Source organism: Hetaerina americana, unplaced genomic scaffold (assembly GCF_022747635.1).
Source record: "Hetaerina americana unplaced genomic scaffold, ioHetAmer1.1.p SCAF_63, whole genome shotgun sequence".
NCBI lineage: Eukaryota > Metazoa > Arthropoda > Insecta > Odonata > Calopterygidae > Hetaerina > Hetaerina americana.
The window spans coordinates 2374749-2400691 of record NW_027287239.1 but is presented as its reverse complement, the minus strand read 5'-3'; positions in this window follow the sequence as shown (position 1 = coordinate 2400691).

Here is a 25943-nt window from a genome sequence, read left to right as displayed (position 1 = left end):
TTTATTGAAAACAGGTTAGGCTCACTTGCAAAGTTTAATTACCCTCCAGACCCCATGATTTCTTCATGTGACTGATCTCTATAGGACGATGCCGAATATCATCGGTGCCTAGTAATAGCTTCTATGATTACGGCCGTTGAAAATGCTTCTATATTTGGCGTTGCGTTGCAGCTTTTGTTGCTGTACAGTAAGACTCTAAGTAAGTAACTAAGGCCTTCTTCAAGTAAGTCTTAATTGAAGAAGGCCTCGGAGGAGGCTGAAAGCTTAAATAACTTACAATGTGAGTTTTATTTGTGTTCTATTGTGCCGTTCAAATATATATATATATATATATATATATATATATATATATATATATATATATATATATATATATATACATATATATACACACACACATATATGCACACACACATTCTTACATATATACATACACATACATATATATATATATATACATATAATGGGCTGACACAATATAACACAAAAAGAATAGAATAGCAACATTTAAAATGACACTCACACGGTAAATTGTTCGAGCTTTCGGCCCTCTCAGACGCCTTCTTCAAGCGAGACTGAAAATATGCTGTTGCTGCGGAGAGAGGTAAGGGGAATGGGCGGGGAGGGGAGGTGTGGAGGGAATGCTGGGAGGGAAATTAAATATGGCGGTTAAGGGTGGGAATTTTGAAAGAACGGAAAGCTAATATGTAGGCGGATTCACGAGTTCTCACCTCTATATTGGTGGCTGAATCAGGTAGGGATTCTAGGATGCTAAGAGCAAAACATTGGTCGAATGAAAGGTGGGAATTGGCGTGTGAAGGGATAGGAAGAGAAGAGAGTGAGGCAGAATTGCAGGAGTACCGGTGATTATTCATTCGAATGGATAAGGGGGTAATGCATTCGCCTATGTAAAAGGAAGTGCAATGTTTGCAAGACAAAAGATAAATAATGTTTTCTGAGAGGCTTTTTTGAGAGGGCCGAAAGCTCGAACAATTTACCGTGTGAGTGTCCTTTTAAATGTTGCTATTCTATTCTTTTTGTGTTATATTGTGTCAGCCCATTATTGTGCCGCTCGTGTGAGTTTTTCCGTACAATCGTTATATATATATATATATATATATATATATATATATATATATATATATATATATGTACATACGAGTATATGTATATGTCGACATCATTTCGGGTTATGTAGCTTTCCTTCAAAGTCACCTTTATCAAAGCGTTTTGCTTTTTTTGAGACAGAGGTCCTAACTGTACGAGTGTGAGCTCTCGTAATTACCATCGCTTTGATCAGATTGCTGAAGTCATCCTTCATCTAGAACATGCATCGCGGCTTTAATAATCTAACTATTTAACTGAAATGTACTCTCTTGACAATGAATTGTAAATAACATGAATACCTTCCCATCCAAATGGTAAAATCTGATTTCAATTCATTTATAACACTATCAACTCTCTCACTGACTGCCCCGAACTGCTCTACCTTGTCAACTTCAGAGTATCTCCCCTACCTACCCGTGCACAATCACACTGCCAGATTGTTACTGATTAAACGCTCTCCTTCCTTCCATCTCCTTTTCTCTCTCTCTCTACTGAACTCGCTAAATGATGCCATTAATTTTTTTGTCCTTCCATCCAATACATTTATCCACCTCGCTCTTGCCCATCTCTCTATGGTTATAAAAGACAATTACCTCTTTTTGTTATTTTTGTTGTTAATTGTTAAAATTTGTTGATTTTTTCATGTATGCGCCTTTACTCGTATGTTTTTACATGTTACAAATTGGTAAGTTACTGCTGCATTATCTGGTTCTATTTTCAGATAAATTCATTAAATAAATGAAATAAACGTTAACTAAATGCACCCTCATGACCTAAACTAAACTGCGATTGTATCCGTCATTTGAAACGAAATTTTGTAAATTTGATGGACGGGAATGTTAATAAATCCCGTTTTTATAGTTATTTTTAATGCGACCATTCCATTAGATTTGCATGTACATTTAAGTGGTTCCCACGAGCAGTAATATAACGTTCTGGTACTGCTCTTTGTCGTTTCCAGTCAAAACCTCGGGCCATTTGTTGCGTTGTTTTTATGTCAACGGGCACCGCGATCAAATTTTTGTCATGGCCTTTTCATAGTCGAAGGTTGTCATAACATGGGACAAAGCAATGTTAATGCACTTTTCCAGACATTTTGAATGGAGATAACAGCATAAATCTTAGCTGAAACTCGGCAAAATACGTAAGCTTCTTTCACGTAGTCGACGAAGTAGCTCTGTTTTAATTACATCCGACCTTCGGAACTTTATCAGGACCCACGGAGCGTAATTCCGGCTCTCAAGAATTCAATATTCGCTCAACATTTCCAGGATTGAAATTACGATTTGGGCAGTTTCAAAACTATTGGCGTTATATTTCATATTTGAAGAAAGGTATTTTTATGGTGGACATCCCTATCATCATAGCTCCCATCAGCACAGTTATACAGTTTGGTTTTGGTGTTATACATATAAATAGTTTGGCAGAACTAAGGAAAGAGGATGAAAATCCAAATTTTGTAGAGAGAAATGATCACAAATTCAAGGTAAAATGCACAAAGAACGAAAAAAAATTTTTCTTTTCTAAATAAAACAATTTTCATCTAAAGTGACTTTTATGCCTTTCTTTCTATGAGTCTCTCCTTACAAAGTAAACATAACCAATACCCGTGGACCAACTTCATCCTTAATTGCTTAGTTGTGTGTCCAATGACTACATCAATGTTCATTGATCTAGAAGGTTATGTGTAATTTATCAGCATGCTTCGGCACTATGCTAGAGCTAACTTCAGGAAACTTAAGAAAAATCTGGCATTATTGGTACAGAATGAAGGCCGACCTCGTAATTCCTTCGGTATATAATATACCAAGTATAGAGAGGGGTTACAGCTGCGGATTCCCAAAGTTACTATCTGGATTTGTTACCAGAGCCTAATGCACACCGGTCAACTACTCAGCCCTTTAAGCTAATTTGCTGCTATAATAGGGGCAGTCAAATTGAAACTGAACACCCGCCATAACACTAAGTCTGCCTAAACCTAGGAGCTAGGTTTTTCCGTATCGACACTGCTATTGCTGTGGTAAAGAGAACTGCATAGTGACAACTCACAGGCTCACGCAGTTGTTGGGTTATGTCCTTGCTGGTGCGCGGACTGGTGTAGTGTGTACGACCGTTAGGTTTTTATTTGACTGCCCCTCACATATTTATATTTCCTTTTTAATTTGAGAAATCATCACTTGCTGAGGTTATCTGCACTATTGTGGATGGGTGAAAAAAATTAAGGGAAAATAGGACTTATGGGAGGTAAGGAACGTTGGGCAGATACCCAAAAGTGTCGGCACTCTTTGCGTAACTTTTAACGAGGGAAAAATCCCATCCTAATTAGGAAGTGGTGAAATTCAATTGCTCTCGATAAGGCATGAGGAGGATTGGAATAGGCAAGCCATTAATGAAACCGCGCTCTTTGAAACTCAATACCGAGTATATCAATCCATTGATCCAATTCCCAACTATGTCAATGGCATGTAGTGCATTATTTTTCTTGTTAACAGGATGCCTAAACACCAAAATTCCTCGAAAAATCAGCCAAATAAAAAGCATTATGTATGTATACTCAAGGTGACAATGCAGATATAAGACCACGATTTCTATCATCTACACCTATACAATACCCCGCAAATCACCGCAAGGGCGTGTGGTGAGAGGTGTTAGGTCAACACCCGTAAAATAGAGTAAAACCACATGCAAAACCAACATATTTATGCAAACCAACACCCACAGAGGCGTATATATTCATGCAAAAAACCATTTTAACTCACACGCATGTAAATACATACACTATAAACGAACATACACGTTCACCTCAAAATGTAGTAAATTCAGCCAATAACGAGAAAATCAGAATTAAAAAGTCAGTTGGGGAAATTTCGCCATCACATGGACTCGCCAACTCATGGTCTGAAGAACACAGGTAGGGAATGTGACACACCGCTGCAGGTAGCGGAAGCGTCCCTCTCACAGAGAGAGACGAGGGATACACGTACGACCGCCTCACTCCGCTTCCCACGGCACGGGGAGGAAGGAATTGAAATTCTGTGGGCGTCTGAGGGGTGCTCGTAGAATGGCTCAGGTTTAAAGGGGCCGGAGATGCAGGAGAAGGACGGAGAGAGTCACTGGCGCATCGCCGCCTTTGGCATTCGACGAACTCTTCCCCGACTATGAGCTTGGGTCTACAACAAGAGCTTTCTACGCCAAAGGCAAAGTACGGTTCGAAAACAATGTATACTCCCGCGAACACCAACAGTGTGACAGGCAAGATTTTGCGGCTTTGCCAAGGACCTAAGCAGCAAATGGGAAGCAATTTCATAACATTTTGTACCTAAACACTGATTTTAGAAATATTAATTACTAATTTAACACCAATAGCATATATTTATAAATACATTCGTTGATTTCTTAAGTTTTTCAACTTCATGCAAAGTCCATCGCCAAATTGTTCGTTCAAGCATTCACTTATAAAATTTATTAGCTCGTTTCTACAAGTTCAAACGCTTAGCTAAAAGGTTCAATAGCAGTCAAAGTATTGGAAGTTTGTCTGTTTCCATTGGAAAACGTGGGGATGTCACGAACTACACAGCGAGGATTCGTTACATGGAACAGACCGTGGAACAGAAAATGGAGCCAATGAAGGTGATTGGATTTTTGCATGAATGCATACGCGGCTGTGGGTATAGGTTTGCATGCATGTGGTTTTGTGCCTTTTTACGGGTGGTGGCCTAATACCCCCCACCACGCGCCTTTGCGGCGGCTTGCGAGTATTATGTAGATGTAGATGGGTGAGCGTAGAACAATTTTTTGAAAACTACTAAACAGGAATAAGTGGAAAAAATAAAATGGAAGTTACAAATACTAAGAGAATATATTGAAATTTTTCCGTAAATATTTAATCTGATGCGGTTCAGACGACATCCAATGGCGGATTTTTAATTACCTTGATGGTTGATCAAAAGTGTTTGGTTTTTTTAGCAAAAACTATTCCTAATTTATCGATATTTATAAAATTGTGGCAAATTTTGATTTAAACATTACCATTGCACCAGGAGTGGTTCTCTAATCCAAGATATTTCCACGAGAATCGATGATGATCAAATAAACCACCGATATTCGTAAAAGAGTGAGAATTGAACCATGGTGGTCATTACAATTACCTCTCTCACATCATTATTCAATCAAATCAATCAATCTTGATTGGCATTTCATGCGAACTCTTATTACGTAGTATCAAACGACATAAGCCCACCTACCCTTTCTTAACGTTCATTCAATTCACTTTTACATGTACCAGAAGACTTTTTGGCAATATGAGTAAAGAAGAAAATGCAAGACATTTTGAGGAACTTTCAACATAAAAACACTTTCACAAGCATTAGCGAAGACATCGTAAAAGCAAACTTGCGGAGAGAGTGCAAGCAAGCCAATTATTATTATCTGTCAAAAAAAGAGCAAGTTGGGACGCAACAATTGAACAACAGGGGGGGACTGCTTCCATTTCGACAAGCCATAGGAGTTGACCATTGGCGAGAAATTCTAGTTCACAGCATTCAAAAATAAGGAGGAATTTCTCTATTTAATTCACGGTATTCCTTCTCGATTCTTCGCTAACAGTAAAACCAATTCCTGCCTGTCAGCAGCTACTGTTCCTCGGATTCAAATCCAACGCGTACCCTAGGATTCCTTTTTCTACCTATTCAGAGTTCTCTTCGCATTATTTTCTTCCGTCCGCACGATCTTTCCGGCTCAACGCAACTTCTCCCCGGCGTATCATTCCAATTTGCATGCAGCCTAAAACGTCGTCGGGAAATTTCTCGGGAGGACGCAGAAGAGGGAAGGAAGCGCTGTGAAAGGGAATCGGGCGGGAAGGGCGAGTTGTGTGGCCGGCGGCACAAAAGGAGCTGGAGGGTCGAAAGGTGAAGGACGCCGCTGCCGGGCCGGATTCAGAAGGGAAGGGAGCCGAGGGAGACTTCTTTCAGGGAAACCCCTCCCTAGGGGGGGGGGGGTGGTGTGCCAGCGGGGAGAACGCCCCGATCGAACGGGGGGTGAGGCGGGTGAGGAGAGAGGGAGACCAGCGCGCACACATACACACACCCCCACTAATGCCACGGGATACACGTGAGGCGTGGGGGGTGGGTGGGATGGGGGGAGGAAGGGCCGGAGGGAGAGTGAGATAAGGGCGGAAAGGTCGCGCGTGGGGCGGAGGAGGGCTGAGAAGAGAGGAAGGACTTATGAGGGGGCGACTGGTGATGCGGATAATTCTCCCAGGACGCCGTCGCGACTCGGCCAACACAACACGCCCCTCAAAACACTCCTCGCCGCCCCTGCCCCACTCCATTTGCTCTCTATTGCCCCCGTCATCTGCCCCTGGGACCCCGATAAGTCACAATCGTCTTGTCGCCAAGTTTTGTAGAGGCTACACCAGAATTTAAATAACTCTCATTCTCGTGGCGAGACTGAAACACACAGCTCTTATGTAAGCAAGCGGCGGCCACTGTCCACCCCATGGTAATATATATTTATTTCCTGTTGAGACGAGAATATTTTTGAAGTAAATATTTCAGTTGTAGATGTCAGCTAGGGATAATTGATTTAAATTCGCGATCAGTGTCAGTGATAAGGTTATTTTATGATTTGCCATGACTTTTAAGTATTAAATCCAATGAATTAAGATGAAGTTTTTCCGCTATATTTTGTATCAGTTGATCCAATAAAAAATATCTTCCACATTTATACAATACGTATTTTACTGGTTTTAAAAGTGAAACTATTCATTTTGCCTGCACAATAAGAATATATTAAAGAAAATGGCAAAACCACTTTCACAAAATTATGAATTTTTTTTTAAAGCTTAGACTTGGACCAGTATTGGTTACCAAATTAAGCTTTGTCGGATTTCTTCACAGTAATTGTTATCGACGAGAGGAATGGCCCGATTTCTTCATTAATTAAGTAACTGCCGAATTCCCAACTTCCTTGTATGCCAACAGCCATCCAATGGGCAAGAAATAAATGCAGCCATGCAAAATGATTTTTTGATTGGTCGCATAATATTTCTAGTAGGTTTGGGATCCTAAAAAGTACAATTTATGATCAATCTACAATCTACTGCTTCTACAGATAAAACTACAATCTATAGCATGTCAAGCGAGCCACGACGTGGGCGCGTAGCAAGGGAAATGGAGCAGCAGCCTCCCAAAGTATGTGAACTCATATTGTGGGAATAACACTGATTTAGGAAAGTATTAAATAAGTGTGCATAGGAAGAATTCGTGGTACAGAGGTAACTTCTGTTTCTCTGAATCTTCATAACAATCAGTCTGGCGTGCTCTCTTAGTATTTAATTAGCTCCCCAATAAATTTTTAAATTTGAAGGAAGGGCCCAAGAAAGACGACCAGGGAAAAAATTGTGAGGCAAAATGAGAGAAATTTAATGTAATTTAATCAGAATTTAAATCAGTCAGCATTAAAAAGGAAAGACTGGAGTCTTCAAATGATCGATTTGAACATCGAGTCATTTTTGATGCACTTGTAAGCTTTTCATTTGGACATTGTATTCGTACTCTTATTTGCAGTGTGTTTTCTTATTGGATTTTCTTTTACGTTTCTAGTCGGTAATTTTGTGGTGATATTAACTATGTAGGAATGTAATATTTTTTCATGGCAATCCTATTTGTTACACGGGTTCTAGAGGGTATCAGGTGAAGGGTAGAAGGTATTGATAACAATGTGGATAACGAGAGACATCTGGGATCAAGTTCGCAATCTTTGAAGAATTCAGCGAATATGGACGGTACGGAAATGGATGTGTGAGGCCAGGGTACTGAATATTTATCAGGGTTGGGTTTTCAATGAACTCTGACTACTATTCGATGATTCCACGGCTTTCATGTAAATCTAGCACTTCAAAAACACTCCATTAAATATAAAATTATTCGCCTTATCCGTCCAAATGGACCTTTAGTAACTAATAGTCCCCTTTCCGTCATATATCTCCGATTCCCATTTTCTCATAACATTTCATTCATCCACTTCTCCTGCCTTCATTGAATATCTTTTGACAAATTTCTCCCATCTCACACCCTGTCCACCTTTTTCTTTCTATTTTAATTTCGCCATCCTTCTTCATATCAATATCTTAGAGGTCTCAAGCTACGTTCATCTTCTCTCTCGATTGTGTCCAAGCACAGGACCCATTGCTTCATTGTACTTTTTTTCAGTTTTTCAGCGATGTTCCCGCTCTTCAACTCCCTTCCCTATAATTCGTTGGGCGTAGGTGAGATTTCAACAAGTTTTATCAAGATGTCCTATCCGGTATCAACTCCTGCTATATAGGACCGATTAAGCTTTCTCTACTCTATGAAACGTAGCCCCGTGTAAATAATTCAAAGACTCCTGGAGAATATCGACCGATTTCCTGTAGTTTGCACCCTCCAAACCTTAACGACGGATCTTATACAATTAAGTAATTGGTCACCGAACACAGGTAATTCGACCCATTTCATTGAGTGTTTTTGGAACGACTTTAGTACCCATACTTATTAGCCCAAATGAATGGTGACCGTTATATTTTGATAGATTTTGTCAAAGAGTTTATCAACCGTGTCATTCACCCCTTAATGCAAAAGAAAATGATCAAATTGCATCTTTTGTCGCTTTCAAAGAATGATCTAGTCCTATCCCGATGAAAGCTCTTGATGAATGTTCCTCGGATTCTCCTACGGGCCGGGTCCTCAATCAGCGATGAACCGACGCGAAAGAACATCAAAAATTACACTTTCTCTGCACTCCCAAGGCTTATAACTTTGCACCGGCCAATTCAGATTGAAAATTGTTCGTGAAGTGAAGCAAGCAGTCGAAAAACATCGAGTAGAGGAAGAGAGAGTGCGGAGTGAGACTTCGGGGGTCCTGGTGCTCTGCCGAGGCGCGACATTGAGAGGGCAGGACGAAATGCTCTCCGCCATCTTCGCCAATACGGACACCAATCCGGATAAGACCGTCTTACCAGCAAATAAAACGGGTGTGATTCCGAAACCGGTTATGATTTCGAAAACATAACCTCCTATTCCACCCCGTTCTCTCCCTTCACGCCTCCTAATCTGCTGTTATTCCTACGAGAACATTCCCAGATACGTCCTCCTTTTGACCATGTTACTTATTATTCCTCCCTATGATTACTTGTCCGCATGAAATCCTGAAACACCGTTAAATTACTATTTCCGCTATTAGCAAACGTATACTTAAACTTTAAAATTTCCTCCCCATGAGCTCAATCCACAATAGGAATACTATGAATAACAAACTTCTTGTCCCACACCATCGCACGGAAATCTATCACAAATCTTTTCATGTTACAGCATACCGACCGTCGGTGGAACTTTTTCCCAGAGGCCATAAAAAACTCTCCATCAAAAACAACATTTAAAAGAGCATTTCACAAGTTCATTTTCCTAAGGTACAAAACTTAACAGTATACGACCTTCCTCATTTCACTCGGCTGCTTTACAGGTCACCGTTTCTACTTTTTCTTTTGTCATCTGAAGCAGTAGAATTTTGCATCATATAGTATCTTCAGTCAATGTTATGTTTCTCATTACTCCTCATGGGTTGTCAATATATTCAATCTCTTTATTTCAATTTCGGTAACTTAATAATATGTTTACTATGTGAAAAATGATTGTATTCTATTGTATCTTTCCTCTGATTAGTATGGTTTTCACAGGTTTTTCACAACCCCCTTCTCTTCATGGGTGGTTTCCTGCGTGGCTTTTTACTAGGTGAGAAATGCCACGTTCTCCCTAGCTTTTCCCACAAACATCATAATTCCTTAGACTTTTCTTATTTTATTGTTCTCTTTCTTCACTGTCATTTACTTTGAGTAGGTGTGTAAGTATAGGTGTATCCTTAATGTATATATGCATATATATGTATATTTGAATTTATATATACTAGGTTTGATTAAAAAAAGACAGAACTGATTTTATAACTTGTTTATTTCGACGGATACAGCTTAATCGAACTTGTCGCCCTCTAAGTACATGCCTTGGCTGACGACATCCTTTGCCAACGTTTCTCTCAGCTCTCGAACCCTGCCTGGTAAGCCGCCTTTAGGAACCTCTTCAGGTCCCCTGTACAATAAGAGTCGAATCGGCGCCCTTTCAAGGTTGATTTTAACATTGAAAACAAAATAAAGTCTGTTGGAGGCACGCCTGGAGAGTAGGGTGACTGCGGGATCACGGAAGTTCCGGTTCTAGCGAAAAACTCTGCCACGGTCAGCGCCGTGTGAGCCGGCGCGTTATCGTGGTGGAAACTCCATGGATTGTGTCTCCACATGTCCGGCCTCTTCCGGCTCACTGCGACCCTCAGCCTCTTTATAACCTTTAAGTAGACATCTTTAATGACTGTTTGACCTTGAGGGATGTATTCGTAATGAATCAGCCCTCGTCAATCGAAGAAACACAGGAACAGAACCTTCACATTGGACCAGGACATCCGAGCTTTCTTTGGTCGCGGATAATGACCACCTTTCCACTGGGAAGAAGACTGGGCCTTTGTCTCAACATCATAACAGTTAACCAAGGTTTCGTCACCGGTTATGATGGTTTTAAGAAACTCTGGGTCGGCAATGGCTCAATCCAGGAGTTCCTGGCAAATGTCCACACGTTTTTGTCTCTGTTCATCAGTCAGCACCCGCGGGACGAATTTTGATGCGACGCGCGTCATGCACAAAATGTCGGTCAAAATTGTCTGACAGGATCCAAAACTAAAGTTCACTTCCCCGGCTATCTCCCTAACAGTTAAACGGCGATTTTTCTGCGCCAAATTGGCATGGTTGGCGTCTGTCGATGTGGAAGGCCGCCCCGTTCGCGAATCTTCATCTGTCGGGGTTCTGCCCGATTTAAGACGATTTTACCACTCAAAACACTGGCTTCGACTCATAGCTTCATTAAAAAAGGCTTGTTGAATCATGTCAAATGTCTCCGTAGCACTTTTCCCAAGTTTGAAACAAAATTTCACGCACACACGCCGTTCCTCTAGCTCCTTCATTGCTGCCGTTGCACGCGGCGACGAACAGGTTAAGACACGTACCGCTGCTGCTGCGTAATGACTCGACGTAAACAAACGCAACACCTCTCGTTATAGTCGTCAGATGTGTCGCTAGATGGCGCAGTGTCTCTCGTTTCGATTTGTTGAACAGTTTGCGCAGAATAAAATCAGTCCGGTCTTTTTTTTGATCACGCCTTGTATATATTTTTCCTTTTCTTTTTGATGTGCCAATTTGTTCATAATGAATTTGTGTTTGTCTATATGTATTTATGTGTATATATATGCATGTAATTATAAATTTTATTCCTAATATAATATGTATAAGATGTTGGGTTGTATGGAAGAAGGGACCATTAGGTCTCAATTTCGCCCAAATAAAGACCTTTAGCTATACTTTCATGGTATCACCACTAACAGCATACCTCCATTAATGCTCCCATCCGTCGATCTGCATTTTTCTCCGCACTAATGCTAATTCACGTCGGCTCCCCTCTCGATCGCCAAATTTCCCAGTGATGATCACCTAAGTAATCAACGATGTCTTTTCATATCACTTCACACAAGTAGATCATACGTGTACTTCCTTCATTTCCCTCTTGATTACTTCAGGGATGGGATGATTAAATATGTCATCTTTTAAGAGCAGTGAGAGTGAGTAAAAGGAGCCGAGGATTATTACCGTATCTTGAAATTCGGGTCTATGCATATTTTTATAACTGCTAGAAGGTTGCATGTAGTGTGAATGGGGATCGATTTTTAGAAGCGGAAAACCGATCAGCGTGACTTATAAAAAGGAAAGAAACGTCAGGTTCAGAGTTCAGTTGGTCACTGAAGAGATATCGAGTGCAATCAGGGGGGGCATTTTGTTTAGTAAAATTTGAAAGCGTCGAGAAATGTCGCGAGTTGAGATACGAGTTAATTTGTGTTTCATTTCCCTAAGAACGTCCTGGGAAAGAGAGGAAGGAAACGGGAACGAAGTACGTGCAGTTTGGAGGGAGATGGGAAGGGAGGCTCACGTTAATTAACCCTCGCCGGAACTTAAAGGGGCCTCTCGCAGACTCCCTGCCCTTCCTTCCAACCCTCGCGCCGAAATACTGCTGCCAAAGACCATCCCTGCACACTCTCACCCAGACCCTCCACTTCCTCCCCCCCTCTTTGAGCATGAAAGGTGAACCTAACGGCGGAAATGCAAATTGAGTGTGTCGCAAGGCTTTTCCCGCGGAGCTTAATGGAAGTGTCGCGATTTTTTTTATTTGCTGTGATACAAGTGGGCATGTCATTTTGGGGATGGAAAAAGGTGGAAGGCTTTTGGAAAGCATACGCATATACGAACTTTAAAAGCAAAGTCATTTTTGTTTCCACGGAGTAGATGTTGGAACTAATTTCCCATCGCTGATACTTGATTTGTCAACTACTTCGGTTCAAACTGTGTGGGTTTTCAAAATGATTCTTTTGATGTCATCTTAATTTTAATTTTCCATCAATTATCAGTGAAGATTTCGGAATGATACAAAATAGTGAGTTTGGTAATGATTCGAATAACAGTGACTTGGGTGTAAGATACTTCCCATGATATGATTCCCATAAACTATGTACTTTTGGATCAATAACAGCTATATTTCATAGCTGGCAAATCTTATAATTCTTACCAAAGAGTCAGTTTAAAATTGGTGGTTTTGTTTAATTGCTGAGATCTGATATGGCTTAACCCAACGCAAAGTAATTTTTAATTAAGTTTGATAACTGATACAACTGGAAAAGGCAACTTCATCTTTTTGACATTTCATAGAAACAGGTCTATATGGTAAAAAATGACTTTGTAAATATAGTCTCCGTAAATTACTAAACAAGTGAGCGGCATGATGTTACGCAAATACATATATGGGTTATATACTTACATATATGCATACTATATGTATACATATAGTATGCATATACTATACGTATATGTATACATATATGGCATACTTATATGGCTTAACCCATACCTTAAAAAGGATCTCTTCAACAAATAATAAGACAACAATTTTGAAAGGAAAACCTCATTTAACAAAATTAGAATGGCAATCTTCACTTGATGATTACACACGTTATAGAGACGAAAATAAGAAGATTGAATGTGTTTTAAGACATAATGTGTAAATTATCCATGCTAATTACTGTTATTAATCACACTCAAACTCTAATTAATTAACTACAATACATGTGAGTTTTAAATAAAAACTGTTGATTCTTATCGTATGACGAGCGCTTGAACGAAAGGTTAAAATATTCTCCTAGCTTTAAGACAGACTGGATAACTGGTTCGTGTTTAGAGGAGTGCTAATCATTGCAGAAGGGGAACCTTAGTGCCCTCGGAGTGGCACATTTCAATCACTATAAATCACTTCATGGCTAAGCCTCCGCTCCCCGAGTTCTCGGACGCATTCAGTTGAAAGTCCGGAGAGCCTGCAACTCTATTAGCTAATGACTAGCAGACTCCCTCGCAAAATGACCAAAATATCCCGCCAAAAACATTAGTCTAGCATATCTGTTTCTTGGAAGCGACGGGAATGACCACAATGGTCCGTTAAAAAGTCGACGATGACGTAACCTACAGATGGAATACCTTCCAGGGGTACGCCATCGACCGTAAAAATTCAGTATACGCACATCTGAAGGCATGCCTAAAGACGACAAACTTAGCTACAGAGATTATTATTCCATAGTACCCAAATGTTTTGCTTATTCTCCACTATGTTCTGATCGACGAAAAATTGCTTTAAAAAGCTATAAAATTACGTGAAACAATCAATGCAAATAAGGTATTCCCGGGCAAAAGTGTAACCAGCCAGCAAATAAACCTCAGTAAAAGCAATATCAAATTCCGACCCAAATGTTTTGATGGCTACCGGGGGTATTTAAGTCAAACGTTCTGACTTTTCTCTGAGATTCAAAGATATTCTGGAGATCGGTAGTGGAACCAAGAGGTCAATTGATTATTCTACTGTTTCAGGCTTCACTCCGTGGAATCTTTTTAGTAAGGATATGTTCAATTGTGTATTTTAATTAATACTTGTTCAGTTTTTTGCTGAAAGATAGTTTGAAATTTAACCAAATTTTGATCGTCCGTCTAATTCTTCTTAAGGACAAGAGCGGTGTAATATAAAATGCGGCGATTACGGAATGAGTCCTGGGTTCTCGAACAAACCCCTAAGACGGAGTCACCACTGGAGGTACCACTGCAGTCGATGTAACAGTTAGTTCACCTTCGATGTCAAGAATTCAGTAGCAACATTTTCTTCAATTTAAATAAATTTAGCAGGAAAATCATCAACAATAATTAGTAGTAAGAAGTTCGTCCAATAAATATGCGAACTGATACCATAAAAACTTTATCTTGCAAAATTTAGTCTACATCGATTTTGTCCCCTTCAAAGTACTCTCGATTCGTTGCTATGCACTCATTTCACCTTCTTTTCCACTGTTCAAAGCACCCTTGGAAGTCCTCAGTAGGTAGGCTTTTCAGTTTTCTTGTCGTTTCTTGCTTTATTGTGTCCAAATTTTCCCAGTGATTTCCCTTCATCACATTTTTGCATTTTGGGAAGAGGAAAAAGTCGCAGGGGGTGAGATCTGGCGAATAAGGAAGATGATCAAGGATGGTTATTGAATTTTTCGCCAGAATCTTGTGAACAGTCAAGGCTGAATTTGTAGGTGCATTGTCATGGTGCATCTTGAGTCAAATTTGGTCGCACGCGATCCCTCAAACGCTTGCGAACTGTAAGGTAGAAGTCAGCATATACTGTTCCTCCTTCAGGAAAAAATTCATGATTAACAACAAATTCGACATCAAAGAAAACCATGAACATGAAATTGATTTTCGATCGTTTTTTCTTGATTTTTTGTTTGATTTAATCCACTTGAACACGGATGTTTTCTTCAGAGCATTATCACCGTAAACAGCTGCCAACATTTCAGTATTTTCTTGTAAATTTTACCGCAATTCACCAGAAAAACGTGATGCTGATTCGTTGCTCCGTGATTTCGTCAATTTCCATTTTCGACACGATATAGTAAAAACAAGAACAACAGAAACTAACATAACTGGCACCATATGCACAGCTCGACGATCCGCCAAGCGCAGACGGCTCAATGAGTATCAGGCAATAAGCGCCGCTTGCAGGTGGGGCTATAGCCCGCGTCATGGCCGTCAGATTACACTAGTTCGCGTATTTATTGGTTTGACCACGAATATCGCTATGAGCCATTGGGTTGCTCGGAAAATATTTTTCGAATATTCCGCCATTCGTGAGGGGGACTATTCATATAAAAAAATTGAATAATATTATTCTCTAATTCTTTAATATAATTGGAACGTTCCTTCTGTGTAAGAAAAAAGGCTTCTGCAAAAATATTTTAAATAGCTTTCAAGAAGTTCTCTCGAGTTTCCCACCGGGTCAGGTGCAGTACACCGACGTTTTGATGGCTGGCTCTGCCATCGTCTTCAGGGTCAAGTTCAGAGCATGTTTTTTTTAAAGGTTTTTATTTGCCAAAAGTTATTTTACAATATATTTACAACATGAAATACGACGACGAATTGCCTTGCCGTTTTTAGGCGGCTTTGTTTATCAGAGGTCGCCTAGTTGGGCTTATGCTCTGTGTCTCAGTATATAATTCCTTTTTCTTTCTGGAGCACCACCAGCATCGTTGTTTTTGACCTTTTTTATATTTATTTAATTATTTTCCGTATTATTATTGGAGTGTGACATTATTAGGTCTCTTATGTTTATCATAGGGGCCTATTTTATTTATTTTTGTGTATGTCATGGCCCTATTTGGGTTTTCTTTTAACTTATCATAGTATGTTTTACACCTTGTTAGTAGGAGATCTGAGAGTTTTTCTATGCCTGTTTTTCGGTATACATTCTCATTTTCCTCCCAGGGGGGGAGCCCAAAAGCCAGCCTCAGGGTCTTCCGTTCTGTGCTATATAATTTGTCCATTAGGGATCTACTGAGTAGTCCCATCCACGCAGGGGCTGCGTAGGTCAATATTGGTCTTATTATTGCCGAGTATATTAGAATTTTTATTTCCTTAGGGGTGGCGTTTTGTCGGATAATCGGTGCCAATTGCGACCTTATTGCGGCCGCTTTATCTCGTATCTGTTTGATATGTATTTTAAAGGTCAGTCTGTCATCTAAGTCCACTCCTAAATATTTGATGCTTTGACTCCATTCAATCGGTTGTTGTCCAATCCTGATACATTCACAAGATGCTTCACGTGATCCTGGGTGGACGAAAAGTATTGCTTTGGTTTTTTGGGTATTTATCTGCAATTTCCATTTCTTATACCACGATGTTATCTCGTCCAATGCATCTTGTGCTCTTTCTTTTATTGAGGTCATGTTTTTCCCTTTTACCAGGATTGCGGCATCGTCAGCGTAGAGGGCAGTTATACTTCGCCAGTCATTTTTGTGCTTTGGGAAGTCGGCTGTATAAATGTTGAATAGCAGAGGGCCTAATATGGATCCTTGTGGGACACCAGCTTTGGCAGTTTTGTTATCGCTTTTTTCTTCGCCCCATTTGACTTTAAAAGTTCTTCCGTCTAGGTAAGACTTTGTCCAATTTATCATCCATTTGGGGAATTTCCAAAACTCCATCTTTTGAATTAGGCAGGCCCCCATGCCAGACCTTGTCGAAGGCCTTAGATAGGTCAAGGAAAATACCGATGGCTTTTTCTTTTTTGTTGTAAGCGTCACTTATGAAGTCTGTGACTCTGTGAATCTGTTGTTCGGTTGAATATCCCTGGCGGAATCCGAACTGTTCCTGTGGTATGACTTCCTTTAGCTCCGCGTATCTCTTGATGTGCGGTGCTACAACCCTTTCAAGGAGCTTACCCAGGCTCGAGAGGAGGGATATTGGTCTCAAGTTTTCCTCTTTTAGCGTTTTCCCCCCCTTTTTAGGGATACATTTGATCAAGGCCTTCTTCCAATCTTTCGGGTAGTATCCGAGTGCGATTGACGCGTTAAAGATCCTTACCAGATACTGACCGGCCGCTTCCGGAAGTCTTTTTATTATTTCGTTAGAGATGTTGTCCTCTCCCGGGGATTTCCCGTTTGGGAGCTTGGCTATTTCTTCAACAACATCATCCAGTGTGATAATTAGTTGCCCCTCCGGTGACCCGGCGTCGTTTTTGTTCAATGGTTTTATTTCGGCTTTTTCGGCCCCCGTGTCGTTGGTCGTAAAAATGTTTTCATAAAATTTTGCCATGTGTTTGGCCTTTTCTAGGGACGTCGTCAGGGTCTCTGTTTTTGTTTTTATACTAGGGTCACTGGTAGGGGATTTCCGTAGTTTCTTTGCTAACTTCCATACGGAGTGATTGTTTTTATTTAGTTCTGCTAGTTGCTGATTGAATTTAGCAGTCCTAGCTTCCTCAATTGAAGTCCTTATTTTTTTGTTAAGATCTTTAACCCTATTTTTAAGTTCTCGGGTGCCTAGGCGATAGTATGATCTTCTAAGAGCATTTCTTTCTTTAATTAGGGTTTTTACCTCATCGCTTAGCTTGAGGTAATCATACGGTCGTTTCTTTGCCATCGGTATCCCTTTTTTCATGCCTTCCACAATGGCATTTGTTATTTCTGCTACCATCTCGTCTATCGTCTCAGTCGTGTCTGGGCTGCGGCTCTTTTCTAAGCCGTCTACGACAGATTCCCTGAAGAGTGGCCAGTTTGCTAACCCGAGAGAGGGTCGTTTAGTCCTTTCCAGGTTTATTATCGGTTTAGTCCCAATGCTTAACAATACCGGGTAGTGGTCGCTTGTTAGGTTTTTATAGGTAATGGCTTTCGCTGGGCTCCTTACATTTTTTAATATTGCGAAATCGATGACATTTTGGCCATGTACCCTCGTCGGTTCGTTTGGGGCAATTATTTTTGCTTTGAGATCATTTGTCCATTTTCTGATAAGTTTCCCGTTTTCGTTCTTTGTCGGGCAGTCCCAGTCATAATGTTTAGCGTTAAAATCGCCACCAATAATTGTTGGTTCGTCAGAGTCTAAGAGGGCGTCAAATTCTGGTTTTACCATACTTTTTCTTGGTGGGAGGTAGCAGGATTATATTTTTATCTTCCCTTTGTCTATTAAAATTTCCAGCCCTATGCTTTCTAAATTGTTAGAGGTTAAAATCGGCAAATCTGTGGTAGTCAGCTCTTCTCGTACTGTGATTGCTACGCCTCCTGCAGCTTTTTGTCTCTGTGTAAGGGCTCGGTCATTCCGTCTTATTTTATAACCGGGGAGTTCCCAGCTAACGTCAGTTTTTAGATGCGTCTCTGATAGAAGGCATATGTCCACCTTATTCCTTCTGAGGAAATGAAGAAGCTCGGGCGTTTTATGCTCTAGCCCTCCGTTAACATTCCACAGGCAAATGACCAATTTTTGTTTATCTTTATGTCTATTTTCCATGATAGTTGGCGCTTGTAAGTATTATGCCGCTTATTTTGGTCATCATTTCCTGTAACATTTGCATTTGTAGTTGCATCATTTTCCCGAATTCGGATATGGTTTTTATAAGGTCGGATATTTCGGGGATATGTCCGTATGTTTTTTCGGTTTCCTGGCTCTCGGTCCTAATAGTACCTGTCAAGTCCTTTCCTTCTTCCGTAGATTTCCCTCGTTCTTGTGCCTTTCTTTGCCATGGGTTGATGGCCAGTGCAGGTTTGAAGGTTCTATTTGCTCCCCTTTTCTCCGTCTCTGCGGGCGTTTTCTTTTGTTCGTACTTTTTTGCCGCTCTAATATAATCAGGGCATGTGCGGGAGTAAGCTTCATGGTCTCCGCCACAGTTGCAGCACGACACAGGACTTGATCGGGGGCAATTCATGCCCTCATGATCTCCAGCGCATATATAGCATCGAGGGGTGGCCTGACAGTACCTTGAGCCGTGTCCGTAGCGATTGCATTTGTAGCATCTCTGGGGCTTGCTATATTTAAATGCTGATATGGTCACTGAATGTGCGCACAGGTATTTTATTTCTTCGAGTTTTTTAATATCAAAGTTATCTCCTCTATTTACAGTCGCTACGTAGGTGTCTGCGTTTCTCTCGCTAATCGGCTTTACGCTCAGGCACGGGATTTTTGCCCCATTCAATTCTTCTTTTATGTACTCGACATCTATACCGCGGTCAAGGCCATGAATTACGTATCTTACGACGCCTTCCCCTTTTGCGGCCCATGTCGTGAATTGTGCTCGCTTTGTTTCGAGAAAGTTTAAAACTTTTTCGTAGTCATCCTTGGTTTTAAGCTGTATTCTATTTCCGTCAATTGTCTTTTTGATTATGAAGGTTTTGTCCTTTGCCAGTTCTCTAAGCTTTTTGATAAATTCTGTTATGTTTAGGATTTTGTACACAATGATCGCAGGTGGCCATTTACTTCTTGGATTTGTCTGGTTTTCATTAGTATTAAATTTACTTTTCTCCGCTTTTTCCTCCTCTGCTAGATTTATCAATGGCGCGTATTTATTTCTAGTCCCTATATTAAAAGACCCTTGTTTGGGGTTTTCTTCCCTTCGTCTTTTCTTTTTAGTTTGTTCTACTGTTTCGAACAAATGTTCATCAACAGTGTCGTCAGTAATCTTTTGTTCCTCCATATCACGGCAGTACCCATCAGGGTTTGTACTTCTAACGCTAGCGTCACTTTGATTTTTTCCCTTATCACTATCCCTTTGAAATAGAATTGTTTGGATTTGGGGCGGGAGGGGTATTTTGCTTCTAGCCTCTACTTCTTCAAGCCTTGTTGGTTTAGATGGCGATCGCAACATTTTATCGATTTTAGAATCTACGTAACTGAATTTGGATTTGGAGGAGTCTCCGTCGCCTATTTAAGGGGAGGGAATATCCCGCGATGGCTCAATTGAGGAACGTAGCAAATCCGGCCGATCCGTCCGACAAGCGGTACGGGCACAGCCGGCCTAAGCCGGTTCCTCCCTATCCTACACTCTATGCCCTAATAAGTGGACCCGTGCCGATCCCCTGAGAGTGCAATGAGGGGTTCCCTCTTCCCAGGTTTTCAAGCACGAGACAACCTTGGGGGCGTATCGGAACACCACTCGAGAGTGATAAGAAGGGACTGAGTTAGCCTTCCCCCCCGAGCGCTTCCAACACGTATTTTGAGACTCCTCGTATCGTAACCCAGCGATAGCTCCCTTCCCATGCACCAGTTTAGTTCGGTTCGCTTCCGTGCACCAGTCACCAATGACCATGTCAGTCAGTCAGCCAAAATATTGAATGTATTACTAACATGAAATATTTACGATTACGATTTAAAGGTTTTTATTTCCGTAAAGAACAGTATACAAGAGTGAATAAAATATAACATTGAAACATAATAAAAACAATACGGAAACCCCGTTATAGGATGAAACTCCTCTTCGGGGCGGAAAGAAATAAATAAGAAAAGGCTACAAAGGTGGTAGCGGTTGCGGAAAACCTTTGATATCTTTTCGGCGGGAGCGGTATTGGCCCGGTATTCACCCACGGGCGGAGGGAAACCCGCAAAACCTCCGCCAGGCCACCGAAGAAGAAGGAACAAGAAAAAACAGTAACCATAAGGCTAACATAACAAGAGTAACAGAGAACAGATAACAGTATATATATTGAGTTTTTAGAGTGTCACTTCACTTTAGTCACTTCACTGGGGTTAATTCACTGGTTGGCTAAGGTCGGTCGACGGGCTCTCCTGCGGGGTGGGCGGAAGAGTGGTAGGTCTGGGTCCGGCTGCAGGCAAGGTGGAAGATCCAGAGTGGTGCGAACCGCGTGCGGCGGCAGCTCCATATCCGGGTAGTAGGTTGGGAAAAGGGTGGTGATGATCCGTGCGGGCGACTGTAGTTTCACCACGGGGCGACGGCGTAGCAGGCTTCCCATGTTGTCCAGGATGGTGGTCAGAAGGTCTTCGTTGTATTCAGCCCATCGAGCCGCTGTCCTGCAGCGGGCGCGGCATAACCTGTGAAGGATCGGCTCAATGTCAGCACGGTCATATATGTATTCTCTCGGGGCATCGTTAGGCAAGAGAAGCAGCCGCCTCAAGACCCGGCGTTCAAAAGAGGCAAAGCGCTCTAGGTTGTTACGCAGGGGTAGAACCGCGAGCGCGGCGTACTCCATAACAGGCCTGACAAAGGCTTTGTATAGGAGGACCCCGCATCCCTCGGACACCCCATGGCCGTTAGCCCGGACGGCACGCAATAGGTTCGCGCGACGGCTGCACTTTGCTGTAACGTTTGCCACATGTGCCCTGAAAGAAAGATGTTTATCAACATGGACACCAAGGTAGGTAACGGAAGGGGATGGGATGATCAACTTGTTCCAAAGTTGAAGGGAGGGAGGTGAAAGACCGACCCCACGATTATCGTTCGTGCCGGTGAACACCATGAAGGTGGATTTATGGGGGTTTGGCCGCAAACGCCATCTCCGGAACCATCCCTCGAGGGTGGTCGTAGCGCGCTGTAGATGTTTGACGGCTGTTTCCACCCTCTGCGCCCTTATCCACAGCGCTGTATCGTCAGCATATTGGGCGAGTGTGACTCGCTTGCCTGGATACTTGTCCGTGGGCATGTCCCAGCAGAACAGGGTGAAGAGGAGAGGGGAAAGGACGGTACCCTGAGGGACGCCTGCGAGCAGGGGAAAGGTAGAGGAGTGGTGTCCATTTACCCTAACTGTTGCCTGTCTGTTAGAAAGGAAGGAGGAAATTAATCGGAGGAGGGGGGGGGATACTCCCGGGGTAAGAGAGAGCTTGCCGATAAGACCATCATGCCACACCCTATCGAAAGCTCTCTCGATATCCAGAAATAGTGCCGCCACATATTGTCGGCAGTTGATCGCCTCGGCCGTCATCGTGGTGAGATGACTGAGTGGGTCAGTGGTGCACCTGTGGGGACGAAAACCATATTGGTGTGGCGGCAGGACGCCATTAGAGGAGAAAAGGTTGGTGAGCCGGCGGGTAATGATTCTCTCAAACCATTTCCCGATGACGCTGGTGAGACATATCGGCCGGTAGTTCTCTGCTTTCTTCCGGTCCTTCCCTGGTTTTGGAAGCATGATGATGGTCATGGATTTCCACGCCGTAGGATAATAGCCTAGGGAAAGAAGAGAATTGAAAATGAGAAGAAGGGGTTTATTACAGCTTGGGGCTCGCTGTGTGTGGCGAGTGGTGATCCCGTCGTTGCCTGGGGCTGTGTTACGTCGGGGCCTGCATTCTGCCATTTCATCTGTATCAATCGGAAGGAAAATAGGGTCGTTATTATTGGGGTCTGGTTCCTGCAGGGGAAGAAGAGAGTAAGTCAGCGAGTCCAAGTGCCGTCTGCATGCCGCTTTGTGTCCTTCGTCGAAGGCCGGGTCCTCCTGTGGACGGAACACATCGCTGAGGACTCGCCGAAATTCTTCCGCCTTCTCTCTTGGTTCGGCGATAGGGTCGCCTGCTGAGTTGATAAGAGATGTCTGAGTTACGTAGCGCTGCCCAGAGAGAGCCCGGAGCTGCTTCCAGAACTTAGCGCCGTCCGCACTATCGAGTTTGGAACAGGCGATCGCCCAGGATTTCTCCTTGTATGCTATCACCCGTCGCCGGATGATGGCGTTGGAGCGGTTCCATTCTGTTTTCAGATCCGGGTCCCTTGTGCGTAGCCATTGCCTGTAAAGGGAGCGTTTGTTTTTTATTAGTTGTACTACGTCAACGGGAAGGGGAGGGCGCGAAGGATCGATCCGCCTTCTGGGTAGTTGCGCCGCAGCGTCCCTGAACGCGTCGGTCAGCCTTGTCAAGGCGTCGTCGGCGTCGTCCCGGGAACGCGGCGCCGCAAGGTCCCCAGTTGCATCAGCGATCGACTTGTTGAAGGCTTTCCAGTCAGCGTTTTTATTGTCCGTGACTGTAAAGCCTCTCCGTTCTAGGCGTCTGGTGCCCTGCAGAGGAAAGGAGAAAGGGAGGTGGTCGGACGTGACGCAGTCCCCAATGGTAACGTCGCCGGTTAGGTGGAAGAGGTTTGAGGAGACCAGGGCTTGATCAGGGAAGGAGGGGCCGCGACCAACATAGGTTGGGAAAGGGATGTCAAGGCGAATGAGAGGATGGGTGAGCAGGTAATTGTCCAACCGGCGGCCCTTTACCGTGGTCACCGCGTCACGGAAAGACTGGCTCCTTGCATTAAAGTCACCAAGGATGATGCAGGATCTGCCAAGAGAGATGATGTGAGACAAGAGAGCCGTAGGTAGGGGGTCATCTGTTCTGGAGTAGAGTGAACATACGAATATAGTCTTCCGACTTATTCGACACTCCACCAAGACAGCTTCATTTCCCTCTGACAAAATGCCTGAGGGAATGGGCAGCGCTTTTGCACCTATGTCCTTGCGGACAAGGAGAGACACACCCCCTGACCGTGGTGCCACTCTTGGCTTGGAGAATTCCTGGAAATTGGGTATATTAATACGGGCGTTAGGTGGCAGGAATGTCTCCACCAGACCTAAAATACAAATGGAGGCGTTATCAATGTAATGGAGGAGCTGATGTCTCTTCCGGGTGACCGCGCAGATGTTGACAAAACCTATATTGGACGCGTTCATCTGCAACGGGAAGCATACGAGGAAATGGCAGGAAATAGTGTATTCCTGGAATAAAGGTTACGGACGTTAAACCCGAAGACCGACCGCGCCGCCGTGTTGAGGATGGTCTCCATGGTTTGGCGGTGCTCCGGGGCGGCGTTAGCGTACACTAGGGAGAGAAAACGGAGAAGGTCTCCCTTCGTTACGGCCTCCTTGGCTTCCGGGACGTCATCTTTCGCTGCTTCTGAAAGAGAGGGATCGGGGAGAATAGGGGCCGTGGTGGCAAGAGATTTTGGGGCTGAGGGGCGTTTGGGGCATCTCCAATCCCCGGCGTGGTGTTCTCCGCTGCAGTTGGGACAGCGCATGGCAGAAGCCGTGCAGTCGTTGGCACGATGGGCCGCTCCGCACCTTGCACACTTGGTGGCCAACCTGCAATCTTCAGTTGGATGGCCAAATTGTTGGCACCTGAAGCACCTTTGGGGTTGTGGAAGGGGGGGATGCGACGGCTCGCAGCGATACACGCGGCCGTAGCAGGGGAGTCCTCCTGAGATGACCGCAGATGCCGCCTCCGCACCTGTGGTGACGCATCTAATTAGGGTCGTCTCGGTATTGGTTGCCCTTGACGTTATGCGCCACAAATTGACGACCGGAACGCCGATGTCGACCAGGGCCTCCTTGATGTCCTCAGGCTGCATCTGTAGATCCACTCCTTTCACTACAAATGAAAAGGAGGGTTTTTTGGGGGGTAAGGAGGAAGGAGCAGGGGAACGGGGTTGACTTGGGCCGCCCATAATGGAGATGGTGCAGGTCGCTCCTAACAGGGCGTCCAGGCGCTTTTTCCCTTCGCCCTGCAAGAGAGGCAGACTCTGCTTTGGAAGGCGCACCCTTGCCATCCTGTCCCCAGGGTAGACGAGGATGTGAGAGGTGGACAGGGATAGGTGCGTAGAACGAAGAGCCGTAAAGAAGGACTTCTGGCTAACGTTCTTGGGGAGGGAGGAGAAGGTGACAGTTGTGTCATTCTCGCGAGTGACATACCGTGGGGAGGACGAAGGGCTTTTTGGCACGGGGTTAGGGATGATGCGAGGAGGTTCGGGGAGGTCACAGGGTGGTGGAGGAGGAGGAATTTTTAAAGGCCTGGTATTTATACTCTCCGCCAAGCCTCAGGTGTGCCCTGATTGGTTGGAAGCGTTAATGTGCTCCACTGCGGCCAATCGGGTGCGTTCCCGTGCATTTTTTTATTTTCTTTAGCACTGGCTTCCAAGTGTTACTGATTTGGAGCCGTTGTCTCTGTCGAAAGTGTTGATGTCTAGTCGGATTTCAACGGCTTCTTTCATCGCGCGATCCCAATAGCCGTTGGCGTGGCATAGCCTCTTCGTGCCGGTAAAGTTGATTCTGTGGTCGTTATTGAGGCAATGTTCGGCGACCGCAGATTTCGCTGGGTAGACTGACCTGATGCACCTCTCGTGTTCCTTTAGGCGTGTTTCTATGGTGCGGCCGGTCTCCCCAATGTATGCTTGGCTGCACTCGCAAGGAATCCGGTACACTCCTGAGGTCTTCAATCTCCGTTTGTCTTTAGCCGTGTTCAGGACCGATTGCAGCTTCCTTAGCGGTTTGTGGATAGTTTCCACCTTGTACTTCCTTAATATCCTTGAGACTTTATTATAAATCGTAGAGAAAAACGGGATTCAGGCTCTGGCAACAGGTTATTCTTCCTCTTTTCTCCTACCCCCAGGTTTTGTGAAGGCCCTTTTAAGGGCCATGTTGATATCCCGGGTCCCATACTCATTCTGCTGGAACGTCTTCCTTAGGTGATGCATTTCCGCATCCAGGTGCTCTTGGTCCGAAACTGAAGTAGCTCGGTGGACGAGTGTGGAAATCACTCCTCTCTTTTGTGCGGGATGATGATGACTTCTCCCGTTCAGGATAGGTCAGTGTGGGTCGGTTTCCGGTAGACTTGATGGCCTATGCTGCCGTCTCTTTTCCTCTCGATAAGAATATCGACCAAGGGCAGGCGTTTTTTCGTTTCAGTCTCCATGGTGAACTGGTTGTTCGGGTGGACACTATTCATTTGGCCGAGGAATTCGGTGACTGCTTCCGGTCCGTGTGGTCATCCACATTCCTGAAGAAGTATTTTGGCCTTAAGGGTGCTGTTCTCAGTGCTCTCTCCTCAAAGTCCTCCATGTAGGCAGCATGTAGCATGCAGTTCATGTAGCATGAACCTCACCCTGAAGACGATGGCAGAGTCAGCCATCGAA